Source organism: Arachis ipaensis, chromosome B04, assembly GCF_000816755.2.
Source record: "Arachis ipaensis cultivar K30076 chromosome B04, Araip1.1, whole genome shotgun sequence".
Lineage (NCBI taxonomy): Eukaryota > Viridiplantae > Streptophyta > Magnoliopsida > Fabales > Fabaceae > Arachis > Arachis ipaensis.
Window position 1 is genome coordinate 50,347,724 of NC_029788.2, and position 7,129 is coordinate 50,354,852.

The following is a 7,129-nucleotide window of genomic DNA, read 5'->3' on the forward strand; positions in this document are numbered from 1 at the left end:
TTTTGATTAAAAAATTTCAAGTTTGTTACTTACTTGTTAAGAAAGATTCAAACTTTTAAGTTCTAGAATCATATCTTGTGATTTCTTGTGAATCAAGTCATTAATTGTGAATTTAAAAATCAAATCTTTTTCAAAACTAATTTCAATCATATCTTTTCAAAAATATCTTTTTATCCTATCCTTTTCAAATATCTTTTCTAACTTCTTATCTTCTTATCTTTTCAAAATTGAATTTCAAATCTTTTTCAACTAACTAATTGACTTTTTGTTTGTTTCTTATCTCTTTCAAAACTACCTAACTAACTAACCCTCTCTAATTTTCGAAAATATCTCTGTCTTTTTCAAAAAAAATTCTTTTTAATTAATTAATTGTTTAAATTTTAATTTTAATTTTAATTTTATCTTAATTTTCAAAAATCATTAACTCTTTTTCAAAATTTATTTTTCGAAATTCCCTCTCTCCCATCTCCTTCTATTTATTTATTCATTTACTAACACTTCTCTACATCTCAAATCACCGCTCCTATCCTCACCCTTGTGTTTGGATTCTCCTCCCTTCTTCTCCTCTGAGTTCGAATTCTTCTCTTCTACATTCTTATTCTTCTTTTCTTCTACTCACCCAAAGGAATCTCTATAGTGTGACATAGAGGATTCCATATTTTCTTTGTTATTCCCTTCTTTGTCATATGAGCAGGAGCAAGGACAAGAACATTCTTGTTGAAGCAGATCCTGAACCTGAAAGGACTCTGAAAAGGAAACTAAGAGAAGTTAAAATACAACAATCCAGAGACAACCTTACAGGAATTTTCGAACAAGAAGAGGAGATGGCAACCGAAAATAATAATAATGCAAGGAGGATGCTTGGTGACTTTACTGCACCTAATTCCAATTTACAGGGAAGAAGCATCTCCATCCATACCATTGGAGCAAACAACTTTGAGCTGAAACCTCAATTAGTTTTTCTGATGCAACAAAACTGCAAGTTTCATGGACTTCCATCTGAAGATCCTTTTCAGTTCTTAACTGAATTCTTGCAGATATGTCACACTGTTAAGACTAATGAAGTAGATTCTGAAGTCTACAGGCTCATGCTTTTCCCGTTTGCTGTAAGAGACAGAGCTAGAATATGGTTGGACTCTCAACCTAAGGATAGCCTGAACTCTTGGGATAAACTGGTCAAGGCTTTCTTAGCCAAGTTCTTTCCTCCTCAAAAGCTGAGTAAGCTTAGAGTGGATGTTTAAACCTTCAGACAGAAAGAAGGTGAATCCCTTTATGAAGCTTGGGAGAGATACAAGGAACTGACCAAAAAGTGTCCTTCTGGTATGCTTTCAGAATGGACCATCCTGGATATATTCTATGATGGTCTGTCTGAATTAGCTAAGATGTCATTGGATACTTCTGCAGGTGGATCCATTCACCTAAAGAAAACGCCTACAGAAGCTCAAAAACTTATTGACATGGTTGCTAACAACCAGTTTATGTACACTTCTGAGAGGAATCCTGTAAGTAATGGGATGCCTCAGAAGAAGGGAGTTCTTGAAATTGATACTCTGAATGCCATATTGGCTCAAAATAAAATATTGACTCAGCAAGTCAATATGATTTCTCAGAGTCTAAATGGAATGCAAGCTACATCCAACAGTACTCAAGAGGCATCTTCTGAAGAAGAGGCTTATGATCCTGAGAAAACCTGCAATAGCAGAGGTAAATTACATGGGTGAACCCTATGGGAACACCTATAACCCCTCATGGAGAAATCATCCAAATCTCTCATGGAAGGATCAACAAAAGCCTCAATAAGGCTTTAATAATGGTGGAAGAAACAGGTTTAGCAATAGCAAGCCTTTTCCATCATCCACTCAGCAACAGACAGAGAACTCTGAGCAAAATACCTCTAATTTAGCAAACTTAGTCTCTGATCTATCTAAGGCCATTCTGAGTTTTATGAATGAAACAAGGTCCTCCATTAGAAATTTGGAGGCACAAGTGGGCCAGCTGAGTAAGAAGATCACTGAAACCCCTCCTAGTGCTCTCCCAAGCAATACAGAAGAAAATCCAAAAGGAGAGTGCAAGGCCATTGAATTGACCATCATGGCCGAATCCAAGGAGGAAGGGGAGGACGTGAATCCCAAGGAGGAAGACCTCCTGGGACGTCCAGTGATCAATAAGGAGTTTCCCTCTGAGAAACCAAAGGAATCTGAGACTCATCTAGAGACCATAGAGATTCCATTGAACCTCCTTATGCCATTCCTGAGCTCTGAAGAGTATTCTTCTTCTGAAGAGAATGAGGATGTTACTGAAGAGCAAGTTGCCAAGTTTTTAGGTGCAATCATGAAGCTGAATGCCAATTTATTTGGTAAAGAGACTTGGGGAGATGAACCTCCTCTGTTCACCAATGAACTAAATGCATTGGAACAACTAAGATTGCCTCAGAAGAAACAGGATCCTGGAAAGTTCCTAATACCTTGTACCATAGGCACCATGACCTTTGAGAAGGCTCTATGTGACCTTGGGTCAGGAATAAACCTCATGCCAATCTCTGTAATGGAGAAACTGGGAATCTTTGAGGTATAAGCTACTAAAATCTCATTAAAAATGGCAGACAATTCCAGAAAACAGGCTTATGGACAAGTAGAGGACATATTAGTAAAGGTTGAAGGCCTTTACATCCCTGCTGATTTCATAATCCTAGATACTGGAAAGGATGAGGATGAATCCATCATCCTTGGAAGACCCTTCCTAGCCACAGCAAGAGCTGTGATTGATGTTAACAGAGGTGAACTAGTCCTTCAATTGAATGAGGACTCCCTTGAGTTTAAAACTCAAGGACATCCTTCTGTAAACATGGAAAAGAGGCACAGTAAGCTTCTCTCAAAACAGAGTCAACCAGAGTTCCCACAGTCAAACTCTAAGTTTGGTGTTGGGAGGCCACAACCAAACTCTAAGTTTGCTGTTGAACTCCCATATCCAAACTCTAAGTTTGGTGTTGGGGAGACTCAACAATACTCTGAACATCTGTGAGGCTCCATGAGAGCCCACTGTCAAGCTATTGACATTAAAGAAGAGCTTGTTGGGAGGCAACCCAATTTTTATTTATCTAATTTTATTTTTTATTTTTGTTGTTCTTTCATGTTTTATTAGGTTCATGATCATGTGGAGTCACAAAATAAATAGAAAAATCAAAAACAGAATCAAAAATAGCAGAAGAAAAATCACACCCTGGAGGAAGGACTTACTGGCGTTTAAACGCCAATAAGGAGCATCTGGCTGGCGTTCAACGCCAGAACAGAGCATGGATCTGGCGTTGAACGCCCCAAAACAAGCAGCATCCTGGCGTTCAGACGCCAGGAATGCACACTGGGGAAAGCTGGCGCTGAACGCCAGAAACATGCTGCATCTGGGCGCTGAACGCCCAGAACAAGCATCAATTCGGCGTTTAAACGCCAGAATTGCATGCAAAGGCATTTTACATGCCTAATTGGTGCAGGGATGCAATTCCTTGATAGCTCAAGATCTGTGAACCCCATAGGATCATCTCAGCATCTGTGGACCCCACAGGATCCCCACCTACCTCCACTCATACTCTTCCCTCTTCTCAATGTTCATCCTCTCTTCCCAATAAACACCCTTCCCCAAAACCCTTCACCAATCACCTCAAGCTCTCTTCCCTATTACCTATTCACCACCCACATCCACCCACTCTTCCCCATAAACCTACTTCATACACCCCACCTACCTTCAAAATTCAAAATCACTTTCCCACCCAAACCCACCCTAAATGGCCGAACACAACACAACACAACCCTTCACTATATAAACCCCTCCATTCTTTTTCAATTTCACACAACACAACCCCCTCCTCCTCTTCGTGGCCGAAACACATCTCTCTCTCTCTCTCTCTCTCCTCTATTTCTTCTTCTTCTTCATCTATTCTTTCTTTTCTTGCTCGAGGGCGAGCAATATTCTAAGTTTGGTGTGGTAAAAGCATAAAGCTTTTTGTTTTTCCATTACCATGGCACCTAAGACCGGAGAATCCTCTAGAAAAGGGAAAGGGAAGACAAAAGCTTCCACCTCCGAGTCATTGGAGATGGAAAGATTCATCTCCAAAGCCCATCAAGACCACTTCTATGATGTTGTGGCGAAGAAGAAGGTGATCCCCGAGGTCCCTTTCAAACTCAAGAGAAATAAGTATCCGGAAATCCGACATGAAATCCAAAGAAGAGGTTGGGAAGTTCTAACAAAACCCATCCAACAAGTCGGAATTCTAATGGTTCAAGAGTTCTATGCTAATGCATGGATCACTAGGAACCATGATCAAAGTAAGAACCCGAACCCAAAGAATTATCTCACCCTGGTTCGGGGGAAATACTTAGATTTTAGTCCGGAAAATGTGAGGGTGGCGTTTAACTTGCCTATGATGCAAGGAGATGTACGCCCCTACACTAGAAGGGTCAACTTTGATCAAAGGTTGGACCAAGTCCTCATGGACATATGTGTGGAAGGAGCTCAATGGAAGATTGACTCAAAAGGCAAACCGGTTCAACTTAGAAGACTGGACCTCAAGCCTGTGGCTAGAGGATGGTTGGAGTTCATCCAACGCTCCATCATTCCCACTAGCAACCAATCTGAAGTTACTGTGGATCGAGCCATCATGATTCATAGCATCATGATTGGAGAAGAAGTAGAAGTTCACGAAGTCATCTCCCTTGAACTCTACAAAATAGCCGAAAAGCCCTCCCCCTTGGCAAGGCTAGCTTTCCTTCATCTTATTTGCCATCTATGTTACTCAGCTGGAGCTTTCATAGAATGAGACATTCCCATTGAGGAAGAGAAGCCCATCACTAAGAAAAGGATGGAGCAAACAAGAGAGCCCACTCATGGAGCTCAAGAAACACGTGAGGAAGCTCATCATCAAGAAATCCCTGAGATACCTCAAGGGATGCACTTTCCTCCACAGAATTTTTGGGAGCAAATCAACACCTCCCTAGGAGAAATAAGTTCCAACATGGGACAACTAAGGGTGGAACATCAAGAGCACTCCATCATCCTCCATGAAATTAGAGAAGATCAAAGAGCTATGAGGGAGGAGCAACAAAGACAAGGAAGAGACATAGAAGAGCTCAAGGACATCATTGGTTCCTCAAGGAGAAAACGCCACCATCACTAAGGTGGACTCATTCCTTGTTCTTAAACTTTTTGTTTTTCGTTTTCTTATGTTAAATGTTTATCTATGTTTGTGTCTTTATTACATGATCATTATTGTCTAAGTGTCTATGCCTTAAAGTAGTGAATATGAATCCATCACCTCTCTTAAATGGAAAAATGTTTTAATTACAAAAGAACAAGAAGTACATGAGTTTCGAATTTATCCTTGAACTTAGTTTAATTATTTTGATGTGGAGACAATACTTTTTATTTTCTGAATGAATGCTTGAACAGGAGACATGTTATTTGATAATCTAAAAAATCATAAAAATGATTCTTGAAGCAAGAAAAAGCAGTGAATACAAAAGCTTGCAGAAAAAAAAAGAAAGAAAAAAAATGGCGAAAAAAAAATATAAAAAAGAGAAAAAGCAAGCAGAAAAAGCCAAAAGCTCTTAAAACCAAAAGGCAAGAGCAAAAAGCCAATAACCCTTAAAATCAAAAGGCAAGGGTAAATAAAAAGGATCCCAAGGCTTTGTGCATCAGTGGATAGGAGGGCCTAAAGGAATAAAATCTTAGCCTAAGTGGCTAAACCAAGCTGTCCCTAACCATGTGCTTGTGGCGTGAAGGTGTCAAGTGAAAACTTGAGACTGAGCAGTTAAAGTCAAGGTCCAAAGCAAAAGAAGAGTGTGCTTAAGAACCCTGGACACCTCTAATTTGGGACTTTAGCAAAGCTGAGTCACAATCTAAAAAGGTTCACCCAATTATGTGTCTGTGGCATTTATGTATCCGGTGGTAATATTGGAAAACAAAGTGCTTAGGGCCACGGCCAAGACTCATAAAGTAGCTGTGTTCAAGAATCAACATACTGAACTAGGAGAATCAATAACACTATCTGAACCTTGAGTTCCTATAGATGCCAATCATTCTGAACCTCAATGGATAAAGTGAGACGCCAAAACTATTCAAGAGGCAAAAAGCTACAAGTCCTGCTCATCTGATTGGAGCTATGTTTCATTGATATTTTGGAATTTATAGTATATTCTCTTCTTTTTATCCTACTTGATTTTCAGTTGCTTGGGGACAAGCAACAATTGAAGTTTGGTGTTGTGATGAGCGGATAATTTATACGCTTTTTGGCATTGTTTTTAGTATGTTTTTAGTAGGATCTAGTTACTTTTAGGGATGTTTTCATTAGTTTTATGTTAAATTCATATTTCTGGACTTTACTATGAGTTTGTGTGATTTTCTGTGATTTTAGGTATTTTCTGGCTGAAATTGAGGGACTTGAGCAAAAATCAGATTCAGAAGTAGAAGAAGGATTGCTGATGCTGTTGGATTCTGACCTCCCTGCACTCAAAGTAGATTTTCTGGAGCTACAGAACTCAAAATGGCGCCCTTTTAATTGCGTTGGAAATTAGACATCCAGGGCTTTCCAGCAATATATAATAGTCCATACTTTGGCCGAGTTTAGATAACGCAAAAGGGCATTGAACGCCAGTTCTACGCTGCAGTCTGGAGTTAAACGCCAGAAACACGTCACAAACCAGAGTTGAACGCCAGAAACACGTTACAAACTGGCATTCAACTCCAAGAATGACCTTTCCACGTGTAAACTTCAAGATCAGCCCAAGCACACACCAAGTGGGCCCCGGAAGTGGATTTATGCATCAATTACTTACTTCTGTAAACCCTAGTAACTAGTTTAGTATAAATAGGACTTTTTACTATTGTATAAAAGGACCTTTGATCAGTTTTATGCTATCTTAGACTTTCATGGGGGCTGGCCATTCGGCCATGCCTGGACCATTATCACTTATGTATTTTCAAACGGTAGAGTTTCTGCACTCCATAGATTAAGGTGTGGAGCTCTGTTGTTCCTCATGATTTAATGCAAACTACTACTATTTTCTATTCAATTCAACTTATTCCGCTTCTAAGATATCCATTCGCACCCAAGAACATGATGAATGTGATGATTATGTGA